The sequence below is a fragment of the Lissotriton vulgaris genome, chromosome 12 (genome assembly GCF_964263255.1).
Source record: "Lissotriton vulgaris chromosome 12, aLisVul1.2, whole genome shotgun sequence".
Taxonomy (NCBI): Eukaryota; Metazoa; Chordata; class Amphibia; order Caudata; family Salamandridae; genus Lissotriton; species Lissotriton vulgaris.
In genome coordinates, this window is record NC_141700.1 from 268431962 (window position 1) to 268457595 (window position 25634).

General features: G+C 44.0%; 1 pseudogene across 1 annotated transcript in view; it reads left to right on the forward strand.

The window, feature by feature from the left end:
* The window catches only part of LOC147673926 (uncharacterized), a 206331-nt pseudogene that overhangs the window by 118708 nt on the left and 61989 nt on the right, over positions 1-25634 (forward strand). Inside the window, exons 5-7 of the transcript XR_015302522.1 lie at positions 2933-3098; positions 14962-15189; positions 19565-19792. The product of XR_015302522.1 is annotated as an uncharacterized LOC147673926 (transcript). The remainder of the gene's footprint in view (positions 1-2932; positions 3099-14961; positions 15190-19564; positions 19793-25634) is intronic.

Sequence of the window (25634 nt, forward strand, 5' to 3'; positions counted from 1 at the left end):
ATAGGTTTTTGCATGCGCAAACAGGTTTGCGAACCCGTTTGCACATATAAAAACAGATCATAAATCTGGCCCTTAGTATTTTATATTAAAGTAATAGCCCCTCTGTCACATGCATTTCATTTACTTTATAGCATCTCTCATACCATTGTAGGATGCCAGAGCACTTTACATCACACACATATAGAGACATTGAATCATACATGTAAATCAGTGTGTATGTAAAATGTTTAAAGAGTGCTTGGTCTGGAAAAGCACAAACTCAGGATTCAGAACAGAAACGCAGTGGCTAGCACTGACTTAAACATAAACAATGTATTTCCACCCAAATAAACCTTTTTAGCAGCATCAGGCTAATGAATACCTGGGGAAAAAACATAAGTTACTAACTGGTACCATGCAGTTTGCAAGCAGCTCTTTGATGACAGTTTATAGGTCCCTCTCCTACATTACAATTGTCACTTGTGAAGTGCACAGTAACGAAAGAATCTCTGTGACAAAAGCAGTAACCACGAACCTATGCACGTAAAATACTGCATTTTAAAATGCATGTTACACGTTCTTTGCAGTAGGCACATTATCCCTCTGTGCTACATTAGTTAAGTCAAAGCTGCCACTGAACAAAACTCTCCTCACACTCCAGCAGGTACATTAATCACTGGCATGATCTTGACAATTTTATTGTTGCTGGAAAGCTGCTAATTATACAAGAAACTTTTCTGTGCTTTTAAAACTGTTGCCTACGGACCCCCATGGAATGTGTCACGGACCCCTGGGGGTCCATTGGCCCCAGTTTGGGAAACACTGCCCTAGAGGACAAAATATTTAAAGAGATGACTCCAGAATCATCACTAAAACTACTGCAAAATGTTGTTCTGATTACTTTATTGGAAGAAGTGCAGTTATCTCCAACCTGTCACCTGAGATTTGCATTTTAGTTGGTGGCTTAAACTGTGAGCATCTGGAGAAGGGTTCCACTTGGATGATGCCACTGGTGAGATTTAATGGTGTGTGCTGGTTTGGTTCCTTTCCGAAACATTGGCCAGTTGGCATTTTTGGAGCAGCGTTTCACATGCCACAGCTTGTTCTACAGGCGCCTGTTCTGTCTTTATTTGTTCCTTTTAGTCCATAAAGAAGACTTTGACTATGGGCATGCACAGTGTTTCTAAGGGAAATCTGTGCCTCATTTGTTGCAAAGCGACCATCATCCCCTTTTTGTATCGCTTTGTTCGCGATAAGTTGGCAGGATATGCTCTGACGTGAGTCCCTTGCTCACTTTGCCACTGGATTCAAGATAGCCTGGCTGATGAGGATTATGAATCGAAACCGGTCCCAGGATGCTTTTTTCCGGTCCAGGGAAGATACGTCTTGGCAGTTCGGGCTGGACTGTTCCCATGAGGCACAGGGTCAGACTGATTTGCATATAGCCATATTTGAACTGGGGTGGCGGAGTGAGCTAAAGAATGGTGATGGATTAAACGTAGATCAGTTGACTGGGGGTGAGTGTTTGATTTGCTCAAGCGCTCCGCCCATCATCCCCTTTTTGTATCGCTTTGTTCGCCATAAGTTGACAGGGTATGCTCAGACGTGAGTCCCTTGCCCACTTTGTCACTGGAATCAAGGTAGCTTGGCTGATGAGGATTATGAATCCGAAACCGGTCCCAGGATGCTTGTTTCCGGTCCAGGGAAGATATGGCTTGGCAGTTCGGGCTGGACTGTTCCCATTAGGCACAGGGTCAGACTGATTTGCATATGGCCATGTTTGAACCGGGGTGGTGGAGTGAGCTAAAGAATGGTGATGGATTAAACCCAGATCAGTTGACTGGGGGTGAGTGTTTGATTTGCTCAAGCGCTACGTCCATCATCTTTTTGTATCGCCTCATTTGTTGCAAATGCATCAGTAAATGTATTCCGGTCCGATTTAATGGCTTGAAACCTCAGTTCAAGCTAGTGCTTCTAAATAGTTTCTCATGATTGGGGTCATGTGATTTTATTGGAAATTGAACATTGGGGCGAAAATGGGAAAAACATCCGGAACAACATGTCAAGAAGTTAGAATTAAGGATGGTGGTTAATTTGGACGAGGGGTATAACGTAAGGAGATAATACATGGAACAAGAACAATAAAAAGTCAGGCTTAGGAAAGTGGGTATGGGTAAAATTATTACTAAATTCCATAACAATACAGGGAACAAGAATAAAAAAAGTAAGGCTTAGGAAAGTGGGTATGGGTAATAATTTTAATAAATTCCATTAAAAAAAAAATAGAGGAAGGGTGGAACAGGGATCTTCCTCGTTCAGAAAAAAACACAATAATACATAACTCAAGAAAACAAATAAAAGCAAAAGCAAGATTACGATCAAATTAAAACATATTAAGAAACCAAAATTATGACAAAGACAATAATACATACAAGAAACCTTAACCTATATTAATCTCCACAGTGTTAATAAACTGAGATTACTTTGGGAGTGAATAAAGCACCAGATAAAATTACAGGAGCATGGCCTCTCTCTGTTGACCATGGCCTTTCTTTGATATCAACACCTCTGCTCGCTCTAATTCTGATTACCCCCTTTAATACTCCGATAAAACTGCCTTGATGTTGGTTTGCTCACTGCAAAGTTGTCCATGTCTCGATTCATTCTTTTAAATAATTTTCTTTTCCTTTCTTTCTTTACTATGTTCCTTCTAATCAGCTTCTGTGATGTGCCTCTATTTACTGATGGCTCTGTTCACAACGGTGCACATTTGTTTACTCTTGGCAGTCTACTCTCCAAACTGTTTTTTATGCTGTCTTGATGATTTCCTTTGCATGTGCTCCTGAAGCAGCTGTTAGCTCTATCATACTATTTTCAGTTCCTGATAAACCTTTTGTACATAATTTACCACCCTGTTAACCATTACTCTCTAATTGCATATTTCTAAATCCAGGAGTACTGGGCGCTGTAGGCATTTCCTCCTTGAGGTGCTTCCAGATAACAGTTATGTGATCCTTGGAGAGGAGATTTCCCATGCCAGTCTGCAGGACCTGCTTGACCACTACCGAACCTCCCCCATCGAGCCTTACCACGAGTTCCTGACATCAGTATGCAGCAAGGTAGGAAATATGAACAAAATTACTCATAAACACTAATGGCAGGGTACACACATTAGCACACACAAGGAGACGATGGACGGAGCACTGTATGCTATATGCAAATCTGTCTTGACCCTGTGCCTCATGGGAACAGTCCAGCCCGAACTGCCAAGCTAGGTCTTCCCTGTACCGGAAGCAAGCATACTGGACTGGTTTTAGGGTATCACCCCCTCATCCGCCACGCTAGCTTGAATTCAGTGACAAAGTGAGCAAAGGACTCACGTCTGGGCATACCCTGCCAATTTAGGGCGAACAAAGCAAACACAAGGAGATGAAGGAAGGAGCGCTGAAACGTTTCAGGCACTCACCCCCAGTCCCAGGATACCTGTTTCTGGAATAGAGAAGCCCAGGCTTGGCAGTTCGGGCTGGACTGTTCCCATGAGGCACAGGGTCAAGACCGATTTGTATATAGCTGGGTCTGAACTGGGGTGGCAGAGTGAGCTAAAGAATAATGGTGGATTTAAACCAGATCTGTGATTGGGGGTGAGTGTCTGAAAAGTTTCAGTGCTTCGTCCATCATCTCTTAGTGTTTGCAGGGTGCAAACATTAAACATCAAATCACAAACACTCAGGGGCATATGTAGGTAGCCCAATTGCGATCGCAAATGCTGAAATTCGCAGAAATTCAGTGTTTGCTATCGGAATTTGGACAGTGTGCTATGTAGCACACAAAAAACACATGCAAAATAAGGAATCGCTAAATTTGCGATTTCTTATTTTGCGATTGCATTTAAGGAATTGCAAATTGCGATTCCTTAAATGCAATGTAAAAAGCACCCAAGTTGTGCGAATTGTGGCTTAAGGAATCGCAAAATACCATCAAACTTCAGGTTGGTGATACATTGCAATTTCTTTGAAAAATGCACTTTTTGGCATTTTTCAAAGTGCCATGTGGGTCACATGCATGCCCTTAGGCCATGTATGTGAGCCACATGTGCACACATGTAAATTTCAGGGGTGCAACAGGTTGTCCTATTGACACCCTTGCAACCCTGAAATTGCATTCTCAATTTGCGATTCTCTAATTGAGAATCGCAATTTGAGAATGTCTTCCAATTCATTCCTATGGGCCTTCTAGCCCACAGGAATGAATGAGAAGATATTCCTTATTTGCGAAATCTGAATTTGCGATTCGCAAATAAGGAATAATTGGGATTCGCAAAAAAATGTGCTAATCCTACCTACATTTCGTTTTGCTATTCTCTAATTGCGATTCCCAAAAAAACGCAATTTGAGAATCGCAAAACAAAAATGACCTACATATGGCCCTAAGCCTCTTGGACCTTTTTAAAAGAAAACCTTTTTGAAGGATTCTAAATCCACAGAGATGTTTAGTAGAAATGTTTCAGCGGAAAATGAATGCCTGTAGACATTGTGTTAACCTGTATGAGACCACCAAATAACGAAACTCATGAAAATTCTGAAAACTGGTAAAACAAGCATAGGCATAGCCAATAGGTCTCGCCTTTGGGACTTTAGAAGCTTTTAGCTATGCAGCACACTATCCTGGGTGATGTGCCTCCAGGGTTTGAATAGCTATACAATTACTATACACTGGGTCATGTAGTCTGATTTAGGAACACAAATAGAAAGCCCAAAAATGTGATTAAGGTTGCAGACCTACCCTTGGGCTATTTTCTCCATAAGCAGGGAGAATTCCTTCACTCATTACCTGTTGCAATTCTGCAGCCAGGGTGTTTTGCCGCACAATTATAGATTTGCTGTATTTGCCACATAAACCATCATCTGCAGATTTTGACAAGAAATGTTTTAATTCTAGTGCAAACGTAGTGTTTCCGCACAGTGGAAGGCCCTTCACAAAGGCTTACTGGTCACCTTTCTGTAGCTTGTTAATGTACTTGGGTGTTAAACTGGTACTAATTAAGTGAAAGCTTTACTCAGAAAGTGTTAACATGTGCAAAAATAGTAAAATAACTAAATAATATAACGAAATCTGAGGAATGGTTTGCTTTTCTTGCTGCATAATGTAGTCAACCCTCCCGCATAATGTGGTCATCTCCTGCTGCATAATCCCAATGCTCCTGCCTGTAGCCTAGGATATCCCACTGGAACTTACAACTGAACAATAAAAGAGTGATGGAGAACCATACTTTCCTGAAATCATGCTCGCTTTTTTCCACCATCTAGCTTTATTTGTAACTAGCAGCCCGCCCCAGCGTTGCCTGGGGCAGAAAGGGGCTGGAGGCAGCATTTGAGGCTTGCGTGCACTCCCGCCCCGGCCCCCGCCCGCCACGACATTTTCTGTGTCCCGGAGCCTGCGTCTTACCTCAGCCGCCGTTGTTCAGGGCCAACCTCCCGCCCCCCTTCTGCCCCGGGCCGGCCCCCTCCCGCCCCGGCCTCCTCCCGCCCGTGTCCCGGAGAGCCTGATCCTTACCTCAGTCGCCGGTCCCGATCCAGGCGCCCCGCCCGCACAGGCCGCCACTTCGCCCAGCAGCCAGCAGGTCGCGATCTTCGCCGCCATTTCAGGAAGTGTTCAGGAAGTGTTGGGAGCGCAAATGATGTCATCACGCAGACGTCGTGGCCGGCGCTACTTGCAAGGGACTACTTTATTTTTATTTCTAAATTTTTTTAACAACGTATATATATTTTTTTTAATAGCCTAAGTTCTTCTGCTTGCCCTGAGGTTTTCAAAGATGTCTTGGGTGTTTTGATTGGTGGTGTACTTTTCGAGTTTACCTGGCTGAAAGGACACAGTTCTCTCTTTATAATAGTAGTATAGACAGGACAGAGAACAGAAGGCCTTGCCACAGTGCACGAATCTTAAAACAATGGTAGTTATATTACAATTCCAAGGAAATAAAGGATTCACTACACTGTTTTAGAACTGGTATTGCTTTTAAATTGTGCGCACATTTACTGCTGGGATGTCATCAATGGTGTCTAGACGTCTTCAGAAATTAAACTGAAAACGAAGAGAGGAAAATAATAGAAAAGCCTGAAAAAGTCGAGGTGCTTGAGAAAACATTAACGTTCTGGCCGCTGCGTCTCAGGAAATTTGGTGTTCAGAACCTCAAAAACATTCAGGGGCTTATTTACAAGCCCCTTGCGCCACCGGTATGTCACTCATTACCATATTAAAAGTGACGCACAGTTGGCACAAGGGGCTTGTGAATAACCCCCTCAAGGATCAAAAGAAAGTAATAGGAACGTCTATTGTTCCTAGATAAAAGCTTTCTGTAGACACTTTTAGAAAAAAATAATTTATCAAAAGCATGATGCGTGGCAGCTTAACACGGCAGGCGACCAACCCATGCAGAGACTGAGCCTGCCGGGACAGTAAAATGGTTGTGGCTTCCCCTACACATACACACCGAGAGTATTTTTGTTAAAAGAGTAAAATAAGTAGAAGCTTGGTTTCTTTATATTTCCCTTCGAAATGGTACAATGCACTTCTCGGGACAAATTGCGTGCAACAAAATAACAAAAGGATAAAAAATTATCAAAACGTATCCCCAGTTCGAAAGATAGATGAAGCACATAATTTCTGTGACCTCTGCCTCTACCGCGCTCACAAGTGTTGGTAAATAAATGGGGAGCCCAGGCCCTTGGACCCTGAAACTAAAATGCTTGCCTGCAAGACAGTAAAGACTAGAGAACATAAAGGGAGCGGGATAGTTCTTGCTAACTTTATTATACAGCCATATGTGCAAGAGAACAGGAAAATGGTTGCTCAGGGAATGATTTCGCATCTGTGGTGAATTGTCACTGGGTTTTCAGGTTATGACGTCCCTTACCTGATGAAGTGCGGTGATGCCATAAATGTTGGTGTTGTTCAGTAGGTCGCTCTTGCTTTTGCCCTGCAGCATTGCTTCGGCGTCTTCCAGGTAGCCAGTTGCGCAAGCGGGCAGGAACTTGGCAGCCCCATTGAAGCGAACGGCCTGGGACTTAATATGGAAAGGGAGAGATGTGGGAACAAAGTTAACATGGACAACGGGAGGGGAAGGGAAAAAAGGTAACACGGACAACGAAGAAATTTAACACTGACAACGGGTTTGGGACTAAAGGCAACACAATCTACGGCGGGACGGGGGCAGCAACAAAGTCAACTAGATGGCCTCCATGATAGCAGCAGTGCTCGGAACAGGAAAGCCGAGGCAAAAGAAAACAAGCATTTGCAATGCAATAGGACTCGCATTTACGCAAGACCTATTGCATAGGAAATAGGAGTACAGGTGGGCGAAAAGGCATGAACGGGAGTGCTGGGGCGTGGGGGTCGAGAAGTCACAGACTGCGGTAGGGGGGAGGCACGGGAAGAAATTAGTTTTTCGAAGTAAAGGGGCCAGTAGCCATGGAAGGATACAAATGATGACATGGCCGTCATGAGGAGGGACTAACAAGCCTAAAACCAATCAGAAGGCAGCATTTCGGAACTAAGCCAATGGAAAAGATGGTAGCAGAGTAGGGGGAGCTTCCACAGAGCTTCCACGCCATACTGAATACAGCATGCCTCGCAAAACGAGCAGCGCATGTGCGCTGCCGCTACAGTATCTACCCAAAAAAAGTAATATCTGAAGAGAAGTCTGGTGGGATAAACGGTGTTCCTCATATTGAATGGCCCACCTACATTACACAAATGCGATCAACAACTGCTCAGAATTTGAAGTGACATTGAAGGTTCACAACTCAAGCAAAGTTGAATTAATCAAGACAGTGCCAGATGTTACCGCAACATTTAAGTCCGTCTATAGTTGCGGGGCAACTGGTCCTACTGGAACTCCAGCAGCACTTTTCAAAGCAAAAATCCCATTATGGTCCGAGTATTTCTTCCAGATATATGGTCCTGCATAATTCTAATGAAGTTCCCAACAGATGGAGAGATTTTGCTAAACTCTATCTTAAAGACCTTGAAGCTTGGGTTTCCAATAAAGGATTAGTGTCCCTGTACCAAATGGGATCCCGAAAAGGATGCAGCATGGAAGACAACCTACTAGCTCTAGCACTCCTAATTCACTGTGCAGTTAAGTCAAAGGACAACTTACCATACCCAGCTTTTATAGGCTTTGCAATGATTTTTGACTGCAGAGAAAAACTATGTGGCAAGCTGGAAAAATGGGGCATCCACGCATACTTGCTAAGAGCAATTATAAGCCTGTACTCTGATACTTGAGAAAAATAAGCATTTACAATGCAATGGTTTCGCCTTTTGAAAAGTTTGAGCTATTGGCATTGTAAATGACAATTTTTATTTAGGTGTTGGTTTTGAAAATAAATAAATAAATGGCATTGTCATTTACAATGCCAATAGCTTAATCTCTCGCAAAAGCGAGACCTATAGCATTTGCAATGCAATAGGTCGCGTATTTACGCAAGTTTGACCTAATGATATTGCAGATAACAATGCGTTTTATTTATGTTTCAAAAACCAAAACATAAATAAAAGGTCTCTCACACTGCTGTCTCTCACATACTGCTGCCTCTCACAACCATGCTCTCCCACACACCATGCTCTCCCTAGAAGACTCACACTGCTGCCTCTCACACAACAGGCTCTCCCACACACCATGCTCTCCCTAGAAGACTCACACTGCTTTGTGCTGGATAGTGCAAGTTGATAGTCTGTAGCTATAGGAACTGGTTACTTCTAGGTAGGGAGCAGATGTAGCGATCTGAAAGGTCTGCTTGCGCAATTAATTGTTGGCTACAGAAAACTGTAAGGAGGGGGGTGGAGATGGTATGGCCAGAGTGTATAATCATGGCACTTAAAGTACTGGACAAACTATGATTGAGTTAGTGTCGACGGGAAGCATGAATCGGGCAGAGCAATTATTTTTGTGCAGAGCGGGACATCACGCAACCCACCCCTGCAAACGGCACCATGCACAATTAAGCTATTTTACGTTTTGGCTACAAAAAAGAGGGCCCTGCCATCTACATGTTAACAGCTGTTATGTATGTAATAGGAGCATGTAGAAAACACTTAGTTTATTTTGTTAGTCTCCTGAAAAAATGCCTTGTATCCCAAAGACATGATCACCAGAGTCACAATTTTGAGAAAGGCATAACCTTATACAGCCATAACCAACAAACTTATAAACATCATTATCAGCAACAAAACAGCAACTATCCTTACACTTCTTTTACTTACCATAATACAAAAAGAACGATAGGATCTTGTAAACCAGGGAGACGTGGTGTAAAACCCGATTTGTACTGGGAGGCCAAACCAGCTGTAGAAAACCCAACATACGGCTATACATCACGTAATACAGATATTCTAAATCTAACAGGCATATTTCGAAACAAATACCATTTTAATGCAGATGCCTACTACTTATATCTGGTGCATGTGGCGTTGTTAACTTTTCAACTAGGAAGGAAATACGAAGTAGCACAGGCCTGTACAGTTTAATCGGATGCCTTTCAGTTTGGAGCACGCTCATTGTACAAATCTGGACTGTTACCTGTCCCTATTTGGACAAGCAAAATTAATTCAGCAGGTGGTCTAGCCCTGGCCTGGTGTTCGGTTATGGGTTGGGGCATAGGCCATGTCGGGTTCTATAGAAACAGTCGGTCCTTACCTAAGTGAGGAACAGGAGGCCCCAAGGGCTTCAATGAGCAGTCTTCTCTTGTGCTCCATTATAAGAGCCATGTATTTGGTATGACACAACTATCCAGATGGTCGTGGTTGCACGCATAGATTGAATGAACGTGCCGAGTAGCCAATAAGATAGCTTATCACCGTCGTCGGTGTCCGGGGACTCACACTTGTTCGTGTGAATGTAGGTTACTCACCCAGCAGATTACGAGCCTTCATGGGGAGGGTGAGCTCTGTACACATCTTCCCCTCCACACGGACAGCGGGGGGGGCGGGAACACGAACAGCAGGAGGGGGGGCAGGAACGGGAACACAAACAGCGGGAGGGGGGCAGGAACAGGCACACGGACATCGGGAACGGACAGAGGAGCATCACGCAACCCACCCCTGCAAACGACACGTTAAAAATGGCCAACACAATCCACCCACCGCCGCATGACGTGCTAAAAGGGGCAGGATGACAAAAACATTGCCGGAACGCCCACGAATCGCCTCGGACCATGACGGACAGATCTCACTTCCAATGGCTAGCCTCCATTTATGGAGCTAGCCAATGGAAGTGAGAGGCGTGACTAAGGCACCATACTCTTCTCAAAAGTTTTCGCCTGCGCGAACGCTGCTGCGCAGCGGCGAAACCTAAAAAATTACCATTTACAATGCCAATAGCTCTAACTTTTGCAAAGACGAGACGTTGCATTGTAAATGCTTGTTAATTTTATTTTCCTTCATCATAGTCTGTCACGCCCCAGCTGGCCAAACCGCTCTTGTCTGCACCGGCCTGGTCTGCCACCATATTCTCCCAGTGTCCATGGTGCTTCTTCTCTGACAAAATAGACGAGACCTGTTGGCTTTGCCAGTACTTGTTTCTTTAAAAACTTTATCCGATTTCTAAACCCAGACCTGTGTGTTTTCTTCTCATCAAGAAACAACGTCAACAGCTCAGCGTCCCCCAAGCCTCTGCAGCGCCGATCTCCTCATGGTAAACACGTGAATCCTACAACGAGGAGTGCGTCTTCCCACCACCACTGTACCGCGGAACTTATTACGTGTACTCTCCAGCACGCAGACACCTACTATACCCGTGCGACCTGCAGACTGCTGCCTGCGCTGCTCAGAAGTCATAACATGCTATGATGCTATCAGTCTGTGGTGATCAGTTTCTCTGTTAGGGTAGCAACATCTATCTTCCTGTTCTCAGACTCGTCTGCTTGCGAGACGAATGAGTTTGGATCTCCTCCTGTCGCCTTGATCATCTCTTCAAATCTCTGGCGCTTTATCGTACACACCTGTAAAGTGTGACATCTAGTGTTACCTTGTTTACAATACATGTCAGCAGCGTTGACGCTGTCTCTTTAAGGAGAGAGCTCCACAAGGAAGCACAAGGGGGAGGGGATGCAGGGATCAGCGTGGGAATGAAAACAATGCCATGCTGCCTGCTGCCCACTCCCTCGATCCTCCCACTGCTAAAAGCCGCGCCGGGGGCGGGCAAGGGGTGGCTCTTTGGAGACAAGCCCCCGAACACGGGGCGAGACCAGGGGAACACCCATTTGTGGGGTGGGGTTGAGGGTGTGCCCCTTTCTGAACCTGCCCTCCGACGGCCCCTTTGCCAGATCCCGTCAGCTGAGTGGTGATTGTAAATGCTGAACCACGAAATGACCAAAATCTTCCCTCGGACTGGATGACAGCCAGTGCCTGTGACGTCAGACATGTATTTCCTCCCTCTGCACCAGTATCCTTGTGTAATTAACTGGTGCTCATATGAAGCGCTGCAATACCTTCGGGTAGAGTACGCGCTATTAAAACTGCAAAGATAAAAAAAACGCTGCCAACCCTGGCAGATGCGCGTGACAGTTGATGTAATAGCAAATGTGTGCACGTAAACTTCGTAGTGTTTTGTGCTTCCGATCCTCCCCGAGTCCTTCCTCTAGCATTTATTGATGGATCAATTTTATGACATTAAATATCATCTCCTTAATCCCCCTTCACTGCAGACTCCGATTTTGTCTTCGATTTTATAAGGTGCCCAGTTAGCCGAAGGGACATTAAAAGCTCTTAGACCGTGATGAAATCTTAGAATGACTTAATGATATCAAGGAAAGTGAATGCTTTTGCCGATTTATATAGCGCAAATTTGCCCCGATGGTATCAGAGCGCTTTACATGAGCACCAGTTCCGTTACACAAGGACACAATCATTTTTTTTTGGTAGGCGCCGGGAGATTAAGTGGTTTGCCTAAAAACACATGATGTCGAGCCGAGCGCTCGAACCCGAGCTCCAAAGTCGGCATCTCTGGGTGTAAGGCTACATGATCCCCTCCCCTCCCTTGTACGTGGATTCTAACGCTGGCGTTATTGTGGAAGGTATTATTACTGGAAACACTTTGTGCAAGATTACGAAGATGCAAGCATGCCTTTTGCCCCCATTTCGTGCCAGGACTCCAGTCGTGGCAATTCGAGGAGCCGTGATATTATCGCAGAGTTCATCCACTGCATACTTCTGTGCGATCACCATAGGAAGAACAACCTCATGTGCGCCGAAGAAGCCTCACATCCACCGGCACAACATGCAAACTCAAGTATCACTTTTAATGTATAGGCAGGGTGTCGGGATGCAGGATCCTCTTCACCATATGCCCAATGAAAACATCAAATGCCCTTACATTCCTTCTGAAAACAAGGAAAGGCACGGACAGCGGGAGGGAGGGCAGGAAAGGCACGGACAGCGGGAGGGGGGCGGGAAAGGCACAGACAGCGGTAGGGGGGCGGGAAAGGCACGGACAGCGGGAGGGGGGGCGGGAAAGGCACGGACAGCGGGAGGGGGGGCGGGAAAGGCACGGACAGCGGGAGGGGGCGGGAACAGCAAACGGCAAGAAAGGCAAAGCAGAAGGCAAGAAAAAGCACTCACCTGGACTTCTTCAGGCGGCGGTCGGCCTGCAATGACCAAAACACCCCCCCCCCCCAAAAAAAATAGGAACCGCCCACCGCCGCAATGACAGCAACAAAGGGGCTGGATGAGAAAAAATCTCAGGAATGCCCACGAGTCGCCTCGCAGAATGACGGACACCTCTCTCTTCCAATGGCTAGCCTCCATTTATGCAGCTAGCCAATGGAACAGAGAGGCGGGACTTTTGTCCATACTGGTAAACAAAAGTTTTCGCCTGCGCGGAACGCTGCTTGCGCAGCTGTTCGCCAGGCGAAACCTAAACAAGGGTATCCCCATCTCTAGCCATATCTGAGGAGATACTAATATCGGGCTGAAGCAAGGTGGTGCTGTAACACTGTTGTTGTTCTATATATACCATAAGGAATCAATCAATCAATCAAACAATCATGACACTTGTATAGCGCGCTACTCACCCGGGAGGGTCTCAAGGCGCTTGGGGAAGGGGTTCGCTACTGCTCGAACAGCCAGGTCTTCAGTTGCTTCCTGAAGGAGAGGTGGTCCTGGATCAGTCGGAGGTGAATGGGGAGGGTGTTCCATGTCTTGGCCGCCAGGTAGGAGAAGGATCTGCCTCTGGCGGTGGTTCTTTGGATGCGCGGTACGGCGACGAGGGCGAGGCTAGCGGACCGTAGCTGGCGGGTGGGCGTGTGGAAGGTCAGGCGGTCGTTGAGGTACTTGGGGCCCAGGTCGTGGAGAGATTTGTGTGTGTGGGTGAGGAGCCTGAACGCGATCCTCTTGTTGACGGGGAGCCAGTGCAGGTCCCTCAGGTGGCCGGAGATGTGGTTGCGTCGGGGGATGTCCAGGATGAGTCGAGCGGAGGCGTTCTGGATGCGTTGGAGTTTTTTCTGTAGCTTGGCTGTGGTTCCGGCGTAGAGGGTGTTTCCGTAGTCCAGTCCGCTGGTGACGAGGGCCTGGGTGACCGTCTTCCTGGTTTCGGTCGGGATCCATCGGAAGATCTTGCGGAGCATGCGGAGGGTGTGAAAGCATGAAGAGGAGACGGCGTTGACTTGTCTGGTCATCGAGAGGGAGAAGTACAGGATAAATCCCTGGTTGCGTGCGTGGTCTGTAGGCTTGGGGGCGGTGCCCAGGGCTGGGGGCCACCAGGAGTCGTCCCAGGCGGAGGGTGATAGTCCCAGGATGAGGACTTCCGTCTTGTCTGAGTTCAGTTTCAGGCGGCTGTTCTTCATCCACTTGGCGACGTCTTTCATCCCTTCGTGGAGGCTGGTTCTGGTGGTGTTGGGGTCTCTGGTGAGGGAGAGGATCAGCTGGGTGACGTCGGCGTAGGAGATGATATTGAGGTTGTGTTGGCTTGCGATGGTGGCGAGAGGTCTCATGTAGACGTTGAAGAGGGTGGGGCTGAGTGATAATCCTTGCGGGACGCTGCAGATGACTTCAGTGGCCTCGGATCAAAACGGGGGAGGCGGACTCTCTGTGTTCTTCCGGCCAGGAATGAGATGATCCACTTCAGTGCCTTCTCTTGGATGCCGGTGTTGCTGAGGCGTTGGACTAGGGTGCGGTGGCAGACAGTATCGAACGCTGCGGAGAGGTCAGAGAGGATGAGTGCCGCTGTTTCCCTGTTGTCAAGCAGGGTTCAGATGTCGTCGGTGGCTGCGATGAGGGCGGTCTCGGTGCTGTGGTTGGCTCTGAAACCGGACTGCAAGGGGTCGAGGGATACATTATTTGGAAGAAATGCCCTAACCATGCCCCTTTCAAACACTGATTTGGTAGGATTTTCTAAATCTATTTAATAATTTGGAAAAAAAATCCAGAATACATTTGAAAAATAATCATTGTTGGTTTGTAAAGCTCTGATTGCAGATTTATAAACTTCAGTTTTAGCCGTGCAGGGGTCTTATTGGGGATTATAGCTCTGGATATGTTTGTGAGGCTCTATTGATACGTCTTTTGAGGCTATTTGGGCTTATTTGTGTGATGGTATTGTAATTTCATTATCTTAAATAATGTTTCAATTAAGCCTATTCCCCAAAAAAGGAGGCAGGCGGACATTCAATTCCATATAAGCCCTGGTTCCTCGAAAAATAATTCAGAAACTGGTTGAGGAACACCTTCCTTTCCCTCTGCTTTCTTATCTTGGGTTAGTGAGGGAGTGAATTGGAGATACAGTACACATATGATTCAAGGCAAATTTAAGAAACAAATACAAGTGGTGGTGGTAAGAATGGAAATATAATCAAGAACTACTGACCAGTGACTTATGTAGTGAAATAAAAATGTTTAAAAAGGAAACCATCTCCCTTTTTAAAGTTACAGCACCAAAATCAATTTCACTTAAACCATTCCAAAGCCCTCCTTAAATGTTTTTTGAAGAAGCCAGCATGTGTTGATTACACCCAAATACGGGAGATCAAGGAGGAGACAACAAATGTTCATCAAGTCCAACGCAAGGTCATTGTGGGCAAAGGAGATCTTCACCCGTACACCACAGTCAAGAAGCCGATAAGACCTGAACCCCAGCCTGCGTCTACTCTTCCTATACCAGCTCCTGTGTCTTCGAAGCAACAAAATCAAGACAAGCCAGCCAGCGTCCAAGAGGAGGTAAGACACTTCAACTGGTGGTCATGGCTAGAGGCTTGTATACCTGTAGTATTATCACTTCAGGGCTAAATGTATGCAGTCAATTGCAGGTGTTGGGCACCGACACTCATTTGTTTGAGGACTGGAACTTGCTTTTCATCATCAGACTGTGACCCAGAGCAGGAGAGAAAAATGCAGAACATGGAGAAACAGAAAGACAGGAAAAGAGTGGCAAAGGGAGAAAGTAAAGATGAAAAAGAACTTGAAAGAGTGCGATATAGAGGCTGGAAGTGTAGGGAGGTGACATGGTGAAATCAATGCTAGTAACCTTGGTATTCAGCAGCCTTGACATGGCATAAGGCAGTGGGTTGGCGAGAAAAACTCTCAGTTCCTGCTCTTAAGTTTTTCAAACTAAGCACTGACTCAAAGCCATGAGAGTAAGAGAAAATGACTCCCGTTCCGCAAAAGAGAATCGATTTCAAATTTCTCTTACACCTCCTTGTTTATTTGGTAAAGTCTAGGTTGGAAGCTTGAGTTTCTCCTCGGCAAGGGGCTACTCGTGTACCCAGCATTACTGCTTAGCAAAGTATGTGTATCCTAAGACTGAATAAAACCTTACACACAAAGATGGAACAAGTTGCTATATTTATCCTAGCAGTGACAACTTGGTAACTTGAATGAAGGAGTGCATTCAACTTTAAAGTAACAGAGGTATGCAGAAAATAGATGAAATAAAAAAGGGTGATCAAAATGTATTTTTATTTAAGTTGGAGGGTCATGGAACGTATTTGCAACTCTTTGAGCTATCAATGATATGTTCATCATTTGTCGTCAAATGCATGCATCCAAAAAATACAAAGAGATTTCCTTGTGACAGTTTCCGGTCTGTGTTACATTGTATTAGGCATGCACTTTTTTTTATTCATCCTTTTGATATTAAACCCCCACAAGTGAATATTTTTGGGATCTGCATGCATCCTAAAGGATGCCGCTTTACTGAGGTGTACAGTTCGTTTCGGCTACTCAGTGAATCTTCATCGACCTTTCATCAATATCTGGTATCTGACAAAGTGTGATGGCGTTCAGCATCAAAATAGGAACTAAAAAGTCCTATTATCTACTGTCTGTTTTTATTTCACCCATTCTCCTCTCCTGCTGATATGTTTCAGAACAGAAGCCCTGAGAAGGGGTCACACCTTCTTTTAGTCCCTCAGCTTAGCCCCGATGACTGAGGGCTCACTTGGGCAATGTATTGCGCATACACTGTAGAGTGGTGCCAATGCACAGGGAAGACGGTACTGGACTGTCGTCTGTAAGGGCAATCGAAAGTAATGGAGGTGGCACACATGGTAGCCTGGGCTAGGGTGGGTGCACCCATATTCTATTCAAGTGGTAATATAGTCATTTGCTACGTGGCAGTTTTAGTATCCTGATCAGTTAATCAAGAGTCTGAGTCTGAAACTGTTAGACCAGTAATATGATGGTACTGACAAGCTACACCACCCCTAGAAGCATCTCTAGCACCCAGCAGGACCAGCGGGAACTGTGAGTTTACCCTAGAGCCAGCCCTGGCCTACTTAGGGATAAGTGATCCTGATCCCTCCAGAACAGCATGAGCACTGGCCACAATGCTCTCTGCCTCTGTAGCACCCTGGCATATAAAAGCATTGATTCTGATAGCTAACACAGGAGCACCTAGGGGATGTATATACTGACAGGTTTTAAAATGGGAAAAGGAACTTCTAAGGGTGTTTTTGAGTGTGCAGCACTTCATCATGAAGCACTGTTTCTCTAGGGAACCAAATAGATGCCATCGGTGCATTCATTGTCTTGTATGTGGCGTTGAGCGTCTCATCGGGCACATTCAATTCAATTCAATATTCTTTTTTCGGTTTTGCAGTGTAGAAAACCATAAAAGCAATATCACAGATAAAAAAATCAAAACATAATTATACACAATTAAAAACTAATTACAATTCATTTTAAACGCATTATCCATAAGCAGCTTTGGGGATCCCTAACTATACTCCCTAATACATAGGCATTCTGAAATATCTAGAGCTCTTCCATTTCAGAAAGAAAAGGCTTGTCATAAGTTTGTTCTATGTTTAAAAATACATTTCAAAAACTTGACAATGTGTTTACAAGTCCATTCGGTCTCTAGAAATTGCAATCGCTGCATAGCTGGAGGACATCTTCTAATACCCAACAATTTTAGCAAAGTTAACAACCAGAGCTTACGATGGCCGTCATAAAACTTACAAAATAGAACAGTGTGCATAGTTGTCTGCTCTGAAATTTCATCACATGGGCAGGGTAATAAAATTGGGTCCCAGCATTTTTTCACTGGGAAATCAACCAATCGATAAAAGATGTTTAACCTGAATCTCGTCAGAAGGAATTGCTCAAACGTCGTGAGATCGTATGTTAAATATGGCTGAATTTAAAAGGTAGTCTGGATCGCCATTAAATGTTGAACGGAAGCTTTCATTACCTCCTTGGCATTCAGCACTATTTTCTATACAGTTTTCTGGCAGGGAATCATCAAATCCTCCAGGCAAAGCGCTGGCTCTTGAGAGTGAAGGGAATGCTGAATCATAGCACCGGAGCATACACCTAGAAGGATGGCTACCAGGATTGGTTCACGCCCTTTGAGGGCAGGCTATAGTTATAGGATCTTCTAGTGTGTGGCGTGAGAGCCTGTTGATTGCTGAGTTGGATCAATGCAAGAGTTTGCTTCTGGCCTTTTAAGGGTTTAATGGAGCCACATGGCGTTCGGTCTGGGGATTAGAGTGGATTGTTGGCAGCTTTTGGATGATTTTGTGGTAGCTCTCGGAGAGTTGTTGTGGGCCTGCTGGAGCTATGTAAGGGTCTGTTTTGGGATTGACCAGGGTCTCATTGAGGCATGTAGGGGGCCTATTGGAGTTTTCCAAGGGTTTTGTCGTTTATAGGAGAGTCAGAGGATAGCTCAGGGTCCACCCATGCTTATTTGGTGATCTCTGGAAGTTAATAGTCTTTGCAGATATGTGTTGGCGGGATTGAGATTAAAGTCTTAATCTCAATTTTTGTGGTAAAACGCCCCAAACTCACAAAATGTGAGCAAAGTAATCAAAGACTTCTATATATTACAGTGCATTTCCAAGACTCAGAAATTCTTGCAAATGGGCTGGGGCAGGTATTTTCCTTTGGACTATTCCTTAGGTCCGTCCCGAACCCCCTGCATCCTGATTTGGAACTTCCTCAAAGGTAGGAAGAAATCGTCTGTCATTTCAACAAACTGCTTCAAAACTGTAGACAGGAATTAATTTACTTTCTCTTCCAACCAGTAATTTAAATTTTGTATTTAATTCACAACAGTCTTTTTGTCTGATTGACTTTCTCTTCCAAACAGTAATCTAATTTTTTTATTTAATTCACAGCAAACAGTCTTTTTGTCTCTTGGGCGCCTAATGGATAGGTTAGAAGGTAAATTACAGAAACAATATGTGCGCCATTCAATGTTTAATTAGGGAAATAAATGCAATGGTGGCCTGGAAATGCTATCAAGATGAATCCAAACTGCGAATGAAGCCTTAAAATTAATTCAACCTGTTATAAAAAAAATATAGTCATATACATAACAAATCTTTTTTTTGTTTTTTTTAAAAAACTTCTTATTTTCAAAAGTGCAAGGTAAAGAAACATTGCTGGTCACACTTAGCAATATTCATTGGCATGTTACATTCAATACAGGGTATTTAAACAGGTAATACATTGTGCCCAGTTGCCTGATTTCGTAACATTAACTTCACTCATCTAAGTGTCTGGACTCCTGCTTTTGGGCATATGTGCGGCACTCTAATTGTCGTTGTGGGCTAGTCGCTTAGATCTGGGTCGGATTCCTCCGCCGGGGGTCACAGATATTGGCGCGGAAGGAATTCCACTTGCCCCATACCCGCTCCCTCTGTGTGTGAAGACTGCTTTTTCGGCCACCATGCCCCAATGTTGTGCGATATTACGTTTAGCTAGTATAATCCCAAGGGTCGCCCAGTTCTGTGCTGCGAGGTTAAGGTCTGTTGGCTCCCATATATTGAGAAGGCACCTTCTTGGCTCAGGGGGAACTTGGAAGCCACACACCCGAGTGATTGTCTCCATAACTGCCTCCCAATAATGTGTTATGTTGGGGCAATCCCATATTCTGTGGTAAAACGTGCCCTGTGTTCTAAATCCCCGCAGGCAGAGGAGTGTCTCAGCCCGACCGATTTTATGGAGCATGATTCTAGTGTAGTACGTCCTGTGTAGGATCTTTAATTGCACTAACTACATGACAAATCTTTGGTGCATATAATTAACTTAAACTATGTAATCATAATTAATCAGCACACATTACAGATTTGTTTTCAATCTACTTTTGCAGAAAGCAGTGCATATGTGTGGCACTCATAACGTGCAGAACACAGACGAGGTACCAAATGCCCATTTTACACAAAGTAATGTCATCTCAAGTAAAGGAGACCATCACCCCTACACAAAAGTCAAGAAACAGATCCAACCAGCCTACCAAATGGAACCTACTTCTCATCCGTCAATTCCTGCATCATCGAAGCAGCCAAATCCACTCGACCCAGCGAAACTCAAAGAAGAGGTATGCCACTTTCACACTGCAGGCAAAGTTAGGAGCTAGATTACCTTATTTTCAAACCGATGTCCAAGGTCTTGTATCAAGGACCAATGAGCGTGAAAGAGGCCTGGAGACTAGCATCACCTCCAAAGAGAACATGACTCCACATGGAGAAACCGGCAAGGTGCAGTATAGTATGATGGTGGTTTTTATGGTGTTTTCAGGTGGGTGAGGCAAAAATAAAAGTTATCGTGAAGATCAGCGTGATCATTTCTAACACTCTTATTCTTGAATTTAAAGACTTAGTTTCATTAGTTCCAGATAAAGAATTTATAAAATCTGGATAGATACCCGTTATGTTACGATGATGCATTTAGCTATTTAAATCCTTCCAGAGAACAATAGGGCAATTGGACAGAGCAAATCGATATAAATTCAGAATAACTTCGAACATAATTGGCAAATGACTAAAAGTGTACAAAAAACATGTTTTTTATACTTAGGGACTGCCATGGATCCATGGCTAATTGCTACTGTATGATGATAATAATCAGTTATGATCAATTGTGTGCTTAAGAAAAACACAGAAATCACCCTTTCCGCAATCTTAGGTTGCATGTGCTGCATTGTATTGGTCTTTCAAATTCTTGAATCATTCTAAGGGCTTAGAATCCCCACAGGTGTCTTCATGCTTCAACAACGCTGCAGTGTTACTGAGGCGAGATACCCGGTATCTGCTACTCTGTGAAAATTACTTTGCAGACGTCAGAATTTGAAAAGCTGACATCTGAATATAGGTGTCCTTTTTGTGCTAGATGAGATATATTTATTTTACATAACTTGTGGGAAAGGCACTTTAACTAAATAAGTATGGCCTGCTCTTGTGTGTTTGCACTTATTTATTTTAAAGTCGGAAACAACATTTTTCTTATATGTTTAATGAATGAAACCCATTAAAACAATAATGGGAAAACTTCTTCAGATTACTCAGCAAAACACCAAATAAATATAAATACACACATGGAAAGCACTCAAGCAGCTGCGTAAGGCTCAACCTGTTCCTTGAATCACTGGTACGGGCAGCATCCGCCTGCAAGCAGAAATAAATGCAAATCACTTCTTTGCCTGACGCGTTTCGTTTATTCACTTCTTCAAAGGCAAAACCATGATTAACACTCCCCCATCGCTTTTAACGTCTATTTAACATCTGCCACGCCCAGATGGGTTGTCCGAATGGAACTCTGGTGATTTATGGGAAATGGAGTGTCCGAAATAAATCCTCAGATGGAAGCACATTTCTTGTAAGCACTGGATGAACACTCACAAGCGTCACTGTCCTCGATCCAGCGCTGTTTCCCCATAATCAGGTAGGTGAATATCAAGCCTCATGGCCCCCAATTGATTGAGGACATTGACACTTGTGGGGGCTCAGCCAGAGCTTACAAGAAATGTGCTTCCATCTGAGGATTAATTTTGGACACTCCATTTCCCAGAAGTCACCACAATTCCATTCGGACAGCCCATCTGGGCGTGGCAGATGGGCCCATTGTGAAATTTGTCAAAATGTCTGGCAACGGGGAATGTTACATCCCAATTGGTTATTGCCCTCATATGTTCTAATATTCTGACTTTTATGGGATGTATGGTAAAAGGCTTTGGCAATTTTACTGCTTGGCATGGATAGCACTGTGCTAATCCTAAACTTAAAGACTTTGCTGTGGAAATGATAAAAGACTTTGTCCATTTCTATCTTGGCGTAGATGGCACGGTGCTAATCCTATGCTTAAAGACTTTGATAGAAAAGCAGACATTTGAGGTGAGCAAATTTAGAATGTCGCTGGTGTTGAGAGTACTCTATATCGGTGCAGCTTTCCACCTAAACTAGAGAAGTATCTCTGCATATATATATATATATATATATATATATATATATATATATATATATATATATATATATATATATATATATATTCACAGAAAAAACCATAGGTTATAGACGATATATAGTTAGGAATTTGCATTTACAAAACCTTATTTTACTCACACAAAACCATAGAAATTCCATATATAGTTAGATGCGCTAACTATATATCGCGCACCCGCAATCCACTGCTGATGATGTCACATATTACATCATTCATGACATGGTTAGTGACATCACTGATGACATCACTGATGACATCTCAAATGACATCACTGATGACAACATCCAGTGACTGTATGTTTCTGTAAAGTTAAAATATGTCTTACATATTGAAGAATGAGTGGATGTATAAGTGTCTGGAAGAAGGATTTAGTAGGTGCATGACTGACTGTATGAGAGAATGATTAAATGTGTCTTAATGAGTGCATGGGTTAGTGACTAAACTATCTTAATTTGTGCATCATTATATCTGTTGTTCTACAAACTGCTGCATGTGTTGATCAGTAGCTATATGAGTAACTGTATGGGTTATTGATTGGTTGTCCAAGTATTTGTATGGGACACTGAGTGTGTGTGTATGGGTGGCTGGGAGGTGTGTGACTCTGTACCTAGATGTGTGAGTAGTTGATTCACTATATGTATGGGTTCAAAACTGCATGTGGAAACAGCTGTATGGGCGGTTGACTGTGCATGAGTGTATTGGTGAGTGAATGGATATCTCAGTGCTACATGTCAAAGTAAGTACATATGTAAAACACAGTACATGTGAGAGTTGACATATATAAATAACTGTGCATAAGAGCCAGTGAATGTGTGAGTGGCTGTATGGATCATTGTGAACATGTATCAGGGATTGTATAAGAGAGTAAATATGTGTTAGTATATGTTTGAATAAGTAAGGTGTGTATAACTGTATAGTTGAGAAAATGGAGGTGTGATTGATTTTTTGAATAACTGACTAGGTGTGTGAGTAACTCCATGGATGAGTGACAGTCTGTGACTGTCTGTTTACACTGATTGTATCTAAGGTTATATTAGAGTCTGAAGAGGTTCATGGTATTATCACATGGATGATATCATCAGTGATGTGATCAGTAATGTCAAATGAGATGTTATCAGTGATTTTATCAGTGATGTCATTTGAGATGTCATCAGTGATGTCATCAGTGATGTCACTAACCATGTCATGAATGATGTAATATGTGACATCATCAGCAGTGGATTGCGGGTGCGCGATATATAGTTAGCGCATCTAACTATATATGGAATTTCAATGGTTTTGTGTGAGTAAAATAAGGTTTTGTAAATGCAAATTCCTAACTATATATCGTCTATAACCTATGGTTTTTTCTGTGAATTTCAATGGTTTTTTAATAGCAAATATCAAAAGCTGTCAAATGTCAAGTATGTGATAGGTAAAAACTTTTTCGTGTTTATGCACGCTGATGTGCTTTGAACGCTGCCCCCCCCTCCCCTCTTTTCTCTTAGTAGTACTCTCTCTTTGCAGATAGTGAAGGGTAGTTAACGCAGGCCTTTACCCCCGTTGTAATCCGTCGTGCCTGCTTGTCTCTCCATTTGATTGATTGTTATCCAAGCATTTACTGTTTTACAATTGATTCTCTTTGGTTCATTCTCTATTTACAAACAAGCACAAAGTCGCAATACTCTGTTTAGTCTTTGCAGATAGTGAAAAATCGTGAAAAATCGTGTAAAAAAATAAAATTAATCGAGCAAAATCAGTAGGACACTAATTGGATCTCTTTTTGACCTCGCTAAAATAGAAATATTAGGAACAACCCTTCATGAGAAATACGAAAATAGTGAGATGAACTGAGCTCCACACCATGAGGGCTGCAAGACAGCTCGGCTCCGTCACCCACCCCGCCCAAAATAACGACAAACCCTATGCAAATATTAATAATATATACAACACACCAGCAAAGAAACAGGGTAAAACATTTTATTAAATAACTATTTACATAACTATTTTATTCTTTTTATTGCCCGATCCGGCTAGCTCAATCGATCGAGCATGAAACTCATGCACTCTGATAGCAAGCGTTGCTACTGATGCTATGCAGACCAAAACTGGTTTTCAGTTTGTACATTTTTCTAGATTTTTCCATCCAAGGTTGGTTGAGTTTGTAGAACGATGGCTTCAGATTTTCAACATACGGTGTGGTGGCGCGGACTGGGAGGGGGCGCTTCGCTCCTGCCCCCTCCCCAAGTAAGATTTTCATACGTGAAAGTACGTTAATGGTTTTGGTCCCTGAGTTGCTTCGATGTCACTGCCATTCTCAAATGGCATAAGTTCTGGATGTTGGGTGCCATAGTTCAGAGTTCTGAGCAGCGCTTGTAACACTGTCTGAAGCTTATTTCCACCTACTGCAGCTTCACTATTCTCAAAGTAAGTGAGGGTCGTTTGTGGACCTGACTGCATTTGAAAACAATGTGATATGGTACCTCCCTAAACCGCTTGACGGAGGCCCCCGAGGGGCGGTGTGATGGCACGGACTCGGAGAAGACGCTTGGCTCCGACCCCCTCCCCAAGTCTTATAGCACCGGTTTAGCCTGATATCGCCCCCGACATAGGCGGCCGGCTCCCGGGGTCCGGCGGAACTTTTTGCCTTTTGATGACTCTTCTATTCTGGACCTTGTCCCACAATCCGTTTGACCTGAAGACACGCTGTAGTGGGGCGCCCCTTTACCGTTTTAGTTGCCATTCCGCCCGCTTTTGCTACACTGTGCCTCTTCTGCCATTCAGCTGTTTACCGCCCGCTCTTGCGACTACAGCGTCTCGCTCACCATGTAGTTGAGTTGCTCCCGCTCTTGCGATGCAACGATAAGCGACTGCCGCAGGACTCTCAAAATGGCGGCCGGCTCTTCAGATTTGGGCGTGGTCCACTAAAATGGCCCTGGGACACCTTGGAACTCGGACGCTTCCCTGATAGGGCTTGGGTCCCATTCTCGAAAGCGTGCCCTCAGCCGTGAAGATTCTACAAAAGTCTTGGGGGCCCCCGACTCCCGCAGGCTTCTGGTGGGGAGCGGCTGCCATGTTTGCTCGTGGAATGGCCACGACGGACCTACGAGATGGTAGTGCTCTCATGCTGACGCCAGCTTTAGTCTGAAACATCCAGAAACACTGTAGACTACCAATTCGATCAGTTCCGGTAGCGCCCCAACATGACCCGGTAGAGAAGAACTTGTCCTCCCCTCTTTGACTGATGGTTCTTGTTGCCTGTCCCCTCTGTTGTCATTTAACAGAACTTTTTGGACTGCTGAAAGGGGTTGTGTTCCGAACGCTGGTTGGTGGAGACATTTTGACTATATTCTTGACCTACGTTGTCGCGTAATGCGTTATATGACACGCCGCGTTAGCGCACCCGGAAGTGATCCGGGGCGCGGCGCGCAGCGCGTAACGTAAGCATAACAGGTCATGTGACTTGTTAATAAAACTTTTTATTGGTTCATTTTACTTTTGTTATTTTAATAATGAAAAGCTTGGTCATATGACCTAAAAAATACGCTTTTTATTGATTTCGAACTTTTTTTTTTAAACATATATGTTATAATATTCCAGGCTAATGTACTTTCCCGAAAAATTTACAACTGTCCTGCAAGTAAAATATATTCCTTTTTCGAGAAAAAGGGCGTTTCTTCGTTCCATGACGGAGCCGTTGAGTAAAAGAGACTCGGCATGCTGTCTTAGTCGCCGATACGCCTGATTATCAGATTCTTATCGATCACTTTATGTTGCAGGAGTGGAAAACACAACTGCCCTTGACCATTTATCTTTACTGCGTTCCTACGTATTATACCTTTTATCCGTCATGTAATTGGACTGCTTTATTTCACTTGCCTTTTACTGATTCGAAAATAGTGACTAAAAGTAAAAACTTTACCAATGTAAATACTACTACCATGTTTTGTTTTAAAAACCTT